General features: G+C 33.6%; 1 protein-coding gene across 3 annotated transcripts in view; it reads left to right on the top strand.

The window, feature by feature from the left end:
* Window positions 1-421: 421 nt before the first annotated feature.
* The window catches only part of LOC125056328 (polypyrimidine tract-binding protein 2), a 344301-nt gene continuing 329863 nt past the window's right edge, over window positions 422-14859 (top strand). For 2 of the 3 annotated variants that reach the window (XM_047659380.1, XM_047659385.1), the window contains exon 1: window positions 423-1109. The gene's annotated coding sequence lies outside the window, so the exon portion shown is untranslated. Of the gene's footprint in view, window positions 1110-14859 lie in introns of all 3 variants that reach the window. The other variant, XM_047659383.1, reaches the window with a different exon arrangement.

Here is a 14859-nt window from a genome sequence, read left to right as displayed (position 1 = left end):
ACTTAATTGGTACCACTCATTAAAATTTCATAAAATGTTAAAGTAATCTTTTCACATTTTTTAGTGAAAACCAAATTACGAAATAATTATAATTTGATAGGATTTTTGCTCTATTCAGTTTATTTGTTATATTTACACATGAAAAAAATATTTTTTTATGGAAACATTGATGGGAATTTGTAACGTTAAAAAAAGAGGCTGACATGCGGCATGGCGGCAACAGATACCGAATGATCAAAACTACTTATTTTTAAGTACAAAAACTTTATTTGACGCACAGAAAAGACGAGTTCAAACAGAGTAAACATCATCATGATATTTACCAATTATTTCTTAATTTTTTTCACTTTAAGTGGATTCTGGGCGAGGGTCGCAGGGCGAGGGGCACGGGCGCGGGTGGCGGGCGACGGCGTGCGGCCTCTCGCGTTTAGTACACCGCTCAGCAGGAGTGACGGACGCGCGGCTAACCAGACGCCGACTTTAGTCTTCGTTTATTTTCTTTTCTATTCGTTTAATTTGTCGCTTAGACCTCTAGCCTCCACACGGATTTCATCCTTATTGAGTGTTCCCAGTGTCTGTGTTTACCGGTGTTTTATTTTGACTGTGTCACGTGCGAAATCTTACCGGTTTTTGGAGTTTTCAACAGTTTAACACGACCTTCAATTAGACACAGGTAGAGCCGGTCAAAAGACCCAACAATTTTGATATTTAAAAGAATATTAAGTCAACAAAACACTCGTGGGAACGGCAACTTGTTGCATATTGTTTTTGCTGAAACGGTCGTTTCAGATGAGTAAAAGATATACTTGATACAGTCAAACTTATAAGAATTTTGCATACAAACTAACGTAAAGGAGTGCAGTGCCGCCAAAAAGTGTTTATTAACAAAATATTTGAAGTTTGTTGGGCATGCGCAGTCGGTTCGACGGAAATAATTCGTAACTTTGAAAACAAATCCTGTGTTGTGAATTAAGTGTGTTTAATAGTTTAACAAGTGTACAATTTGTGTGGTTTTTCTTGGAGTTAACTTGCCTTTTGGATTTATTCAACAATAAGGTTCACCTGTGGAATTCTTGTGTCTACCTGCGCGCGCACTCTTCTTTTATAAGGTTTGTGGACTATATTTGTATATCACATTGAGCAGGTATATGATATGAAAAGTTTTTTCTTTGCTTAAGTCGTTAATGCCTTGCCGACGCGTGTTGGGGTCGACTCGTGTTTTTTACTTTATTGTAAGAAACCAGTTGCATGGGGCCTGTCTACAAATTACGTCATCGTTGGATATATGATATATCAATGTTTTTGATATAGAGAATGCACATGTATTATTTATGCACCTAATAAGAATTTAAAACGTTCCAATTACGAGCACCTGTATTATAATTTTATTTTTAATTAAACCTATGCAGTAATACAATAAATTGCATCAAATATGGATCTCCACCTTTGAAGTTAAATATATTCATAGGTAAAATAAATGCTAACAGTACAGGTAAATATAACTGTAGTTATTGCGCATGCGTTCTAGCTCTTATTTATCTATTTATATTAAGTATATTTCGATAACTAACAAAATTTTGCAGCCAATCTGTTTAATTCTTACGATTTCATACACTACAGAGAAATATACTTTGTTCATGCAGCAGAAGTATTCTTAGTGGTATCCTAACAATTTTTTATAGATTAAATTTAGGCTGCGACATTGCGAATCTTTATTGATCGCACCATGATCTGATGATGTGAGAGGATAGATGACCGATGGCGTATTGTTGATTGTTATTGGTCAGCATCAGTCGAATCACATGTGTGACCCGACCCGATCTATGATTTCGTCCGTCGTCAGAAATTTTACCACCCGGAGGGTACTTTAACCAGGTTAGTGGGTACCTGTAATTAGGAAAGATTTGTTAAATTTTCTTATTAAAAATATACACATATATTATTAGAGCTGCAATCTTTAAATTTATTCGATGGGATTTGAGCTTATTAATTACGCCATTCTTACAGCCAAATGTAAGATTAGTATATATATATATATAAGCCAGTATATATACTGGCTTTGTATGTAATAATATATCAGCATACAAGAGAAGTTAATATATTATGAGTCGACGTCTATACTATATCCGCTATTCAGTAACAGGATGCCACCTACCACGTGTTCGTTATAAGGAATGTTTAGCTCCGCTGTTAGGAAATAGCTGATTATTATTTATACTACGTGTTTAGCAAAGTTGACATATTTTTGTTTCAAGAACACAAGGGATTGACATTAGCTTAAAAGGCACCTATAAGTTCAGATATTGTTACAGGAACTTGCGAAATACGGACAAATGTATTTAATAAAAGAAGTACAATTTGTAGCGAATACGAATAATATATATAGGTATATATCTAACATCCGGCCGCTGGCGATCCGTAAGCGAGTATGTTAGTTGAACTGTCTTAGTCCTATCCATTCACTGACTATTTATATGGGTCAAATATTTATTTAATGCTGGTTAAATCAAAAAGTTACGTATCTGCGTAAACGCAGGTGTATAATTAAATGCCGCACCGACTAAATGGGTGTCAATGGGCTGCGGTGAATGCCCTTTTTGGGTGTCCCGTAGGCTCGTGTGCCCCCCTATGCTATTATACACAAAAGAACATCAAAGTAAGACGCTATTGGTTTCGATTATGATATTATTGTATATATAAAAAATGTTGTGTCCACGTAGCGTAGGATTTGCGTGGTTGGGTAGAGTTTGCGCATGATCTACTGAAATCCTCCTGCGCATCAACAGACGTGAACACTGCGACACATAACAGATCGACATGCCGGGAACATTTGTTTAATATATATATATAGATATGTATATATTAAACAAGTGTATATATATACCATCATAAAAAATATAATGAAAATTGTATTATTATCACTGCAAAAAATAATAATAATAATCAAACGGGAATGGGAGCGTTCAAGTATTACGTCAAGCAATTTTTGGAGATTATTGTTCCCCCCCCATGTAACGCGCCGTAACGTTTTTCTGTACCCAATAGTAAAATGTTTCGTGACCACCCAGTGACTCTTTATACCTAAAAGTTACAATTCTGTGGTGTATAGTAGTGAAAAGTCGAAAATAATATTAACAATAACGCGTAATTCAATCCCCGCCCCGCATCGTAACGTTTTACAAAAGGTATACAATCCCCATCCCAAAATTCGTTACGTAATACTTGAACGCTCCCAAAACCTTATAATAATAATTATATTATCTTAAATAAACAATTTGACAGCAGAGATGAAAGATTCTTTTTGTTAGAAGAGTGTAGAAAAACTGATTAATTTTTTGTGAATAAGACTAGGATATAACGTCGAGTTAATAGAAATATATTAAAGTAGAGTTTGCGACATAAAGTCGTGTGTTCGTTATAAAATGCGATAAAATATTGTTGAAAGTGCATTTCTACTGCGGTAACGATGTTCGAGCGGAAACAATGGTTTGTGGAGAAACATATAGAAGTATGTGGAGCAAATAATATAGCCGATTGAATGGTACTTCAAATGGAATATTAATAGGACTTTGACCTATTATGGGATTGCGGTAAATTAATAAGTTTATTAAATGAAAATGCACTTTTAACAGGTACTTCTTTTAATTAAATTTATATATATCATGTTGGTAATAATTTTAGCTCAATGAAATTTGGAGGTTTTGTATGTTTTTGTTTACTATTATTGATCACTGTTAGTCTGTATTAAATGTCATTATCAACTATTTAATTTGGAGGTTTTGGATTCCATTTCTAAATAATATTGATACACGCTGTAATTCTGCCACCAGATGGAGCTTAAACAACTTCATAAGAGTCACAGCTAACATTTAAATTTAACACGATAAAACAAAGAAAAAAATTTATCGCAAAACTTGGACGTTTCTAAGCTAAACATCCACACATTTGCAATTCGCTAATGCTATGCTAATTAGAATACGTTTAAATGTGTACCTATAAAAATCACGTAATTCAAGGTGAGACTATTTCAAGGTTAGTTTTTGTACTGTAGTGTCTGTTTGTGACTGTACTACGTAGTAACTAGTAAAATCTTGATTAAATTAAAATAAGTTTGATACAATTAACTCAAATTATTAATACAATTAACCATTTTAAATACAACTGAAATACCAGCCTTGCGATTCTGTAACTCACTTTTCGAGCTCACACAGCGAATTTCACAGCGGCGGTCGCGCTCGCCGTTGCGAAAACCGCTGTGTGAGTTCGAAAAGTGAGTTACAGAATCGCAAGGCAGTAGGAGATAACGGATCGTTAAAACATCGGCAAAGTATGTCGCCTTGCTCTATCGAATTAGATATTTATTTATTTGTATCGAATTAGATATTTATTTGTATTTAATTGTATGTCCGAAAACACCTTTTGAGAAAAAAATATGAAAGTAACCAAAGAAAAGAACGTAAATGCGTAAATAAACCTAATAGATTCAACAGTTCTTGTATTAAGCCGAGCCAATTTTTGTAAACAATTTTCTCTAAACGTGGATCAGGTGTCGCAAGATAAATTCGTATTCAGTAAAAGTCAAACATAGGTAGGTTAATTCTAGTCGAGAGACATTTTATTCTTTGCTCTATGATGAATATCAAAAAATGTGATTTAAGCTAAGGCCTTCTAAAAATGTAGTGAGGGAATGTACTAAAGAGCCTTAGTCCGGCTAGAGAATATCCCTACTTAGTTAAGATTTTAAACTAACCTAACAAAAACAAAAGAAAAGTGCGTGCGTACCAAGTACACATATCAAGTGAAACTTCTATGGAAAGTAAAGTAATTTTTAACTCTTGTTCATATTTATACAAATCTAAAACTTTAGATTTCCGAGACTTAGAGGGAGATATGTTAGGAATTTAATGAATTTTTAATTAAAATATTAAGTGTCGAAAATTAATACAAATAAAACAATTAATTTTTTAAATTTATTTCTTCGATAATAAAAACACTTGACATTTTAATTTACAATCCGTCATTTGAGATTTCAATAAATTATTTTGCATAAAATATAAAATACTAATAAACGAAATTTACGAAATTTTAATTTTAAAAATAGAATTTCTATAAGGTAATTCACCCCTCTCACTCTCTCTCAATCGGTCTCAATCGCTTTCTCCCTTTTCTTCGACAAAAACGCTGTAATCTTCGTGACGTTTTTAAAAAAAATTACCCTCATGTGCCTTAAGAAGTTTCACTTCAAAAACGAACCTGAAATAAGTTATACACATATCACTTACATTAACCTAATTAATATAACCTGTAAAACATGGAGGCTGCAGGTGTTTAATCAAAAGATAAAGTATATTTTGCAATCTTCAATTCGATTTTGGTTGTAGTTCCGAACTGAGTGCCAAGCAGTTGGAAGAGGTTTAACTTTTCAATCTGTTGATTTGGAGCGGGTGCAGTTAGTTAATTTTTTTTACTTAAGTTTACTTCAGTGAACAAGATTTTGCACTCTATTTTACGTTTCGAGTTTGCCGCATTTTTTCACTACGTAAAACTAAATAAAACCGAAGTAATAAAATGCTCACAAATAACTAGAACAGTGTTCTACTTTCATTATGATTCGTCCATAATGGAGAAATATGGACTAATTGTACTAAATACGCCATTTAATTTGCGAGTAATTGATTTGTGAGTGGTTATGAGAAGAGATTTTTACAATAAAGATATATAACCATGGTATTATAAATTTAATTCGGTTCAATTTCAGAAAATTATTTTTCCTAACCCAATAAAAAAAGGTCCTTATAAGTGTAGGGGGGCAATCACTCAAGTTAAAGAGCTCCCTCGATGTGTCCACCCCATACCAGAAGTATATGGTTACAAATAATCCAAAGCCAAATCTGCTATACTATATATATAAGACATTTCGACAAAATCTGAACATCCTCTTTTTAAAGTCAAAATACAGCCTTGCGATTCTGTAACTCACTTTTCGAACTCACACAGCAGTTTTCGCAGCGGCGTTCGCGCTCAAATCAGTCGTGAAGCAGTCATTTTATGATTTGGCATTCTGATAAGGAGGGAGCTTGTAGTTTATTGTTTATCAGAATGCAGAATCGCAAAGCTGTACTTGATATATTTCGCTCATTTTCTTATAGCTTTTTGTTCCAGGTAAAAAAGATTACCAGTAAGACTTTCTACGTCTACAATGTTTAACTTATTGCAAGTTATACGCTAACTTAAGTTTAAATAAGTACTGTAAAGATGCAGAACGAACATTTTAACTTCGTAGTTTACGAGATGAGCTAAGTTAAATTCTAATGTATCTTCTTGTAAACGAAAACAGGTTCGCGTTTCGACCGTTGACGTAACCAGACGTAAGCCAAGGTAATATACTATATTGATGGTAATGAGGTCAGTGAACTGTCTTGAATATATTGAGAAATAAACGTAATTATTTATTTCCAAGACACAATATTATTAACCTATATAATACGTAAAAATAATAATTATAATTGTATTTAAATAGAAAGTTAAAACAAATTTAAAAAGTTTGGTCCCGGTGGCAGTGTACCTTTAATGCTGGCAGCATTTCCTCGCTGTATCGCGATACTTATTCGTTGAGCGAGGAAAGCACAAGTCACCGGAACTATCTACCAGAATTATACTTTTATGTGAAACCAAACCGGAATCGTTTTCACAAATGAATTATTTATATTTGTGTTCATGCAAACCCTGAGTGTTTACCAAGCTTATAAACAAAACTCCGGGTGAGACAGTAATTGCTCCAAGTTTGTAGGACTAGAAGAAGAAATGTTAAAAGTGATAAATGATACAGACGCAGAATAGATGCGACATTGAGGATTTACAAGATATAAAAATGCCTTTTACTATTCCACGTCGAAGTTACTGAAGTGAAAGGTGTAGTGTAACGTAGAACATTATCTTACAATAATTTTATTGACCTATATATATTTTATTATATATTATGTCTATAATAAATATTTATATACGTATTGTATTAATTTGTGGCCTTAGTTTTAACTGACTTAAAAATTTTGATTAAAAATTGAAATAGTTTGCTATAAAATATTCAATTAAAAATTTAAACAAAATTGCCAACTAAAACTCATTCTTCATACTTATAATACAACACCGTCTCGTGCAGTTGAGTAAAATAAAACCTCACAGAATGCATTTCCTCGATCAAGGCCGCTCTTATCAAAGCTACGTATCGAATGAGATCTCTTGCGAATAGGTATTATATCAGATCTCGAACAAAAATATACGCAAACTTTGCTTTAGAAAAATACGATTAAAATTGTTTAACTCGAATATTCTATTAATCTTAACATATGACCTTTTATTTTAATAAAGTAACACATATTAAACACGACAGGTGTTAGATGGCGTGTTTCGTAAGGATTTTTTAGCATAAAGTGCATATTGCGTTACCTTTCATTAATTAAGCTAAGATATGGTTATTCGCAGTTAAATAAAACAGATATTATAGTTTGATAAGCTTTGCACGTAGAGCTGTCGGATTGGAGTGTCAAAAGCGGGACACTTTACGTCCTGCCTTAATGCTTTGCGGGTCGCATTCTTCACGACCCTAAAAGCGGGACGTCACGCTTCTTGTAGGTCTCATGGCAATGCTAGCCGAATGGGCAGTCAGACAGACATTTTATATCGAAGATTTCAAATAATAAGAAACTTACAAAACCTCCGTCCGTCGTTCCACAACTGAGTGTTTTTAAGGCAGTTTTTCCCGCGCCCTACCACTATGTGGAACCAAGTATTTCCGAACCAATTCGACTTAGGGTCTTTCAAGAAAAGAGCCAATTCTTAAAAGGCCGGCAACGCACTTGCGAGCCCTCTGCCATTGATTGACCTTGGGTGGTATCACTTAACATCAGGTGAGCCTCCTGCCGGTTTGACCCCTGTTCTATTTAAAAAAGTGTTGCCAGAACGCCATTTAAGATACGTAAACCTTACATTTTTAGAAACGCTTGCTTAGTCGTCTGGGTAATCTCATAACAATATTATAGGTAATTACATGACAGTAATATTTAAAATAAGTCATTGTCACGGATAAAAGTAAGAATTTTTTTTCCTTGAAATAAAAACCTATTGAATAAAACTAAAAGAGCTGCGGTCTCAGGTCTCGTTAAATAAATGTTGACTCCAATAATTGCGTGCGGCGTGAGTAAACATCGCTAAGTAAATTGATTTTTCATTGGAAATACCTGAACATTTTTAAAACGCTCTTTTATATCTTATAACTTTTAGTATCCCTTAAACCATCGAGATAGCCGAGTTAACTTTGGGAAGTTTATTTTTATTGTAATATACGTGGATGGAAAAGATAGGAGAAATATTACTGAGGTCTTAGCTTTCTAGTAAATGATTATACTCGTGCATATGCAGTGTTGGCCTAGTGCCTTTAGCGTGCGAATCCCATCCCTGAGGTCGTAGGTTCGATCTCCGACTGTGCTCCAATGGACTTTCTATGTGCGCATTTAACATTCGCTCGAACGATGAAGGAAGACATCGCGAGGAAACCGAGTTGCCTTATAACCAAGACGATGGCTTGTGACAGGCACAGGAGGTTGATCACCTACTTGCCTATTTGATTGACAAATGATGATGAAACAGTAACAGAAATCTGAGGTCCAGACCTAACAAGCGCCACTGAGGTTTGGGGGATGTAGTGCACCGGTGCTTAGGCGTCAAAGAAAGCTTACACAATTTGTCTTACATACCTCGAGAATCAAACTATTTATTTAGTTAGATATTCCTTTTAATAAAGGCCATTATACGTCTAATACATAACGTCTTAAGACTTCACGTCTACTCATGAAAGTTTTCTGTAATACATCAAGCTCAGTTTTAAATCCATTTCCATCCAGACTGCAATTAATGAGGTGGGTTGACCTCTCATACGATCCACTTACTAAAAACCAGGACTGAATATTTATGAGGTTCAGATGCGGGCGACGCCGCGGGGACACTAGTGCATTAAATTAGGGTATTTTTACCCAAGGACGAGATTTTAAATGTGGGAAATTAAAACGTTTTGTTTTAGCTTGATGAAATTTGGTTTTTTTTTCTTTGGTTTCTATTATATATATATATATATATATTTTTTTTTTATACTACCAATTGCGATCTGTCGTACCACCATAGCCAAATAATAACCATATGAAAAATGACTATTTTATTACCTATATATATATATAATAGCCTACAGATGAGTTTCATCATCGGACGGAAATTTCACCCGTATCACATCGACGTCCGTCGTTCCGAAACTGAGCGTTTTTAAAGGCAGTTTTTGCCGCGCACCACCACATTTTGGAACCAATTCGACTTAGGGAAGAAAAGAGCGTACCAATTCTTAAAAGGCCGGCAACGCACACGCGAGCCCTCTGGCATTGAGTGTCCATGGGCGGCAGTACCACTTAACATCAGGTGAGCCTCCTGCCCGTTTGCCTCCTGTAACATTAAAAAAAATTGAAATAGAAGTGCATTAAAAACCACTTTGTTTTTGATACAATTTAGACGAAATATTTTAGATTAGATGAAAGAAACACAATAGATTATACACTAATAAATTATGAAATAACAGTTGAATACAATTCAACAACCATTCTCTTCGCGAGGTCAAAAGTCAGGGATGTTAATTGCCAGATGACGAAATGTTACGAACATTTTTGTACTTCGAAATGGAATGTTTCAAGGACGTAGGTAATTTGCGTGATTTTGGAAGTTTCCACATTAAACATTTTGTAGTATAATTTCATAATATCTAAATAATAGGATGATACTTGCGATACAATAACACAAAGGTATCGAGTTTCTACTTTTTTAGATATTATAATCCTCATTTATTTTTTAGTGTATACCTGGGTTCACTGTGCTACGCCCCGGAAGTAAAACTTGGCCAATCCGATAAAGATTTAATTTAGGTGCATTCAAGCACTTAAATATTATATTATAAGAATATTTGATTATTCTAGATAAAGTATTGTAAGAAGAACACTTAATACTACTTTTACTAATATAATTTTTTTTTCTACTAAGTATTATTACATTCCTTTTCTTTATTTTTTTGCGACTGAGGCAAACTAGCTGCTGTGGTCTCTGGCAGAATGACCTGTGCTGTGGAACAGTCTCCTCTTTAGCATAATGCTGAGTCAGGGCCAATTACAACCACAACACACAAACATTACACACTTGAAACGAACCGAAAGAGATTTTTTTTGATATCTCATTTTATTTTTTATTTTTGTCTTTGATTATTGTTATTATGTGTGTGTTTTTTTGTTAGTAATAAATGTAACGTCTATGTCTATGTCTAATATAGTTAAAGACGTTATATACGCGTACATAATAATGATATATTACATAATCCAACACTTAAAAAAATGTATATAAATAGCATCGAAACCTCACTATTAAAACCACTTTATTTCTTTGCTCAACGACAGTTTTATAGTTAAACACGCGTAGACACTTCGAATACCAATCAAATAGAGATTTCATCATCTTTAGACGGACCGAATTAAAAATAGCTAAACCAAGACTAATAAAAATAGTATATCAATGTTTTAAAACCGGATCCGGGCGCGTCCCGTATGAATGCCGCATTTTGTCATCGATTAAAGTGGACTGACAAATCAAATATACCCAAATAAACCATTTGGTTCCCGCTGGTTTCAAAACGTTAGGCAATTTCTTTAACTCGTCCGTCAATTTAACGAACATTTTGAGAGTTAGTCATCATGTCATGGCGTCGGGGCATCATCCTGTCATCGCTTAATTAGTGTCGTTATTAGGGTTTTTTTGTTCCTATTAATTGTCTTTTTTTAGTTAAATTATAAACATTTTCTAAAGTCCTTTGGCATACTAATAATAGTATTTTTTTGATAAAAATTCATTGGTAAAAGTTCATTTTTCCTGAAAACTTCTGTAAATCGAATTGAAAGAATATAATACGCCGCGAACGACAACTATTTCTTAAAACTTTCTTAAACCAAATGATATGGAAGACAAGTGTATCTTATAGAATATCAAATAACATCTACGGCTTAGTAATATTATTAATAGTTTGATATGTATTCCGCCGTATATAGATGGAGTTGATAGATTTTTTTATATATATAGGGTATAGATTTGTTCTTTCATTCTAATATTTATTATATATTCAATTTTTTATTTAATTTCATTTTAATATTAAAGTTATTTCAAATTTTTATGCAACATTGTGAGCTCTTCGTGCGTAATTGATATACAAAAGTAAAAAGTAAAAAAATAATTTAATCATATAGGTAACATAATGTACACTTATGACTCGTCAGTAAAGAAATACATATTAATGCTTCTAATTTTACATTTACTGCAAGTTCTCAAATCAAGGGCGTAGAACGGGAGAGAAGAACTGGCCATAAATTCTCCGCCACTCATTTTAATCGCCATTTTTTTTGTTATACTTAATGTTTGTAAGGAGCTGCAACCATTACACCGTGTCCCATGTGACATTTTAAGTAATTAATAATAATATATACAATATGTATGAGGTTTCTTTTATCCTGTGTCCGACATACATTTTTACCAGACATGCCAACTCTAACTGCCCCCACAGACAAAAATCGCTCTAGGGTAACAGTGTTAATTAATTGCTTATAATAGAGTTATTATAAGATTGTACATAAATTTAAATATTATGAGTATAATATTTAAATTTATGTACAATCTTTTTTGTGACAACTTTTCAGTTGAATTAAGTTAATATCAAAACATTTGGCAATATTAGCAGTATTTTTGTTGAGAAACACTATTAGTATTGCTGATAAGTATTTGTTGTTTTTAAAAATACATAAAATTCCTCTACCAGCATGAGGTAAACTGATAAAGGAGAGAACTCGATCTGTATAAACAAACTGTTCCGATCAACACAAAGATCTCCTTAATCGAAGTTAGGGGACGGTAATTAATTAACTGTTATTGACAGGAGTATCAAGACCCCAAATTGTCAAAAATCGAGCATACACGGGGCAGTTAATGATTAAACTTGGTTTATTGCTTAACGTTTTGTAATACAATATAAAATATTGGATAATCATAAGTTTAATAATATTTATTTTAAATACTGAAGATTAATCTAAATAATTTACAGGAACTCATTCAGATCAGCTCGTATTTTTTTAATTAAATGTTTTCCAGATAATTCCTCGACTATGTAGTCGTCGGAGGTGTTAAAAAGCTTACATAAATGGTATTGGTAACCCGAATGTTTACTTTCTATTACTATACCCCTATATTACTATTTCTACTACTACCTATTTCTTTTGACAACTTTTTGCATGACCCTCATAGCAAATCCCGAAAAGATGCCCCTTAACCTAACATTGAGCATTATTCCCTTCAAACTCGTCTCCGTTACTTTTATGCCCATAGCTTGCTCAGTGTTATACCTGTCGTATCCATACATTGGACAGTCGGTCAGAACATGCAACACTGTCTCTTGAGCTGCATCGCCACAAGGACAGGCAGCACTTTGTCTAATCCTGAACCTGTAAAGATACGACAAGAAGCCACCGTGACCTGTCAACATCTGAGTAATCAATCCCGTTGGTTTCATTTGTTTAATTATCGAAAAGGCCGAAGCAACATTTGGAAGGAATAACTTAGTTATTGCAGCTGTTTCGCCGTATTCACAAGGCTTTGATTTTTTGACTGTTAACCATTCTGACTGAGACTGTTAACATATTCTAAGTATTGTAACGCGAATATTTTGCATTACCCTATGAGATTTATTTTCTTATTTCCTATTTTTTGCAGTAATCTTACACTAATACAATAGAAAATTAAACTAAAAACATAATATAAACAAAACAAAACCTAAACCATTTTATAACTAATAATAAATAATGCAATTCTTGTGAATTCAGCCAGTGTGCAACTAAATATATCCGTCTCACAAGCAATAATATTTAGGGTGCGCAAGACGCGTAAATGGTGGTTCTCAGAGTAAATTAGATGAGATATGATGTAGGACGCTTCCAGCACGCCAAAAGCAGAGAAGGTCCCACCGAGTGAATGTCACACAATCGACCGTGACCCATTCGTTCAAACGCAAATATCTCGAAATCTGTAACGAAAGCATAATATTTTTCTCCTGAAAGCACGTTATTAAACTAACGTACTTAACTCTTGCCACAGGAAATAAACAACGGCGTAAGTTTAAAGATTATTTAAATGATATAACTCGGAAGTTTTGTAATACAATATAGCTGAAGCGTGGATGAAGTTGCAAAAGTGTGGTGCAACTGAATAGCAGACTCCCGAGATGCCTCCAGCGAAACGTACGTAATGCGTTCGATAATATATTCGGATCGCATTTATTTCTAAAGCCAGCGAAACAAGGTTTTGTTAGTCTATACCCGTGGGCTTCCAAATGTCTACTTTGTAGACGTTCTTTGAAATTCACACCTATGCAAATTTCTATGTAAACTAGATGAAATTTTGATGAAGATTAAAGTCCAGCGAATACACAAGTTTTTTTGTGTGTTTTTATGTAAAACAATAGATGTTTTATTCACCGGTTTAACCTGCGGTCAGTATTGTAGAATGGGAAGTCGAAATTACCGGAATAAAATATCAAAGTGTCGATTAGTTCGTACGAGAACTTCAGCCTCCGAAGGCATCTATATATATGTACATATACATATATTTAGGTAAAATAGACCTTATAAGAATTAAATCCCATACCTTGATAACATCGTATTTTATTAAAATTTTAATCTACCTGCTCCTAATGAAAATACTTTAAATAAATTTAAAATAAAAGTCCATTGTGAAAGCAGCAAAGTTTTACATGTAACGAACTCCAACGTTCGCCACAATTTTTTCCAAGTTAGCTTGAAATTACTTAGCTCAGAACTTTGAAGTACTACTTGTCCTATATTCGGAATGTAATATGTACAAAGTCGCCCAGAAGTTTTATTGAAAATTTAAAATTCTAAGCGTTCTTGGCCTCGGTAGAAATAAAAGTCAACAAGTGTTGGCTGAAAATAATCCAAGACTTGTATCGGATTTGCGATAGATTGCATCTGGATTAAATGGTGCCACGCTCTTGAAGAATTCACTTTTAATAATAAACTCGTGTTGCCATTGCTCAAGAGTAGCTTGCGGGTTTTTGTTTGGCTTTTTTTTGCTAGCCTTTTTTATGGAATAGGATTGTATTGCATGAATACCCATTTATATATTTTACACATTAAGTTTTTTGACAACATAATTGAACACAAAAAATGTAAATACAACAATTTGTATCAAAACGTGAAGGAGACATTTAACGTGCTAATCTATTGTGTAAAAAACAAGACACTTAAGAAATACAGTTTATACTCTGTGTAAATTTGCTCGGGGAATAAGACAGTCTCAAGTTTGGGTTTGTTTAAATAGGATGGGGGATGTTAAAGAGGTTAACTCTATAATTAGTAGACTCTTAACGTAATCCGTAAACGTTTGAAATTTTAACACCCACTTGTGTCACTGATATCTAAATAAATTAGAAATACGAAATGTAAACGCCTATACGTTTGAATGCTAAAAAAACACAAGTACCTACTGGTTCACCGTTATAAACCATATAATGTCTCGTTTTAACTATCAAATACAAGTATATATTGAACCGAGGTTTTACCCGCTTGAGTTTGGCTCCTAGCGTATTCATAGTCTACTCGTAGCCTTCCTAGATAACTTGACAATGGAACACATAAATAAATTTCAATTCGAACCAGGAGTTACTCACAGTTCAAGCAAACAAGAAATTCTTCAGTACACTACACAAGTAATTAAGTATTA

The sequence above is a fragment of the Pieris napi genome, chromosome 14, assembly GCF_905475465.1.
Source record: "Pieris napi chromosome 14, ilPieNapi1.2, whole genome shotgun sequence".
In the NCBI taxonomy this organism is placed as follows: domain Eukaryota; kingdom Metazoa; phylum Arthropoda; class Insecta; order Lepidoptera; family Pieridae; genus Pieris; species Pieris napi.
Note: the sequence above shows the minus strand (reverse complement) of the source record. Positions and strands in the feature narration are given on the sequence as shown.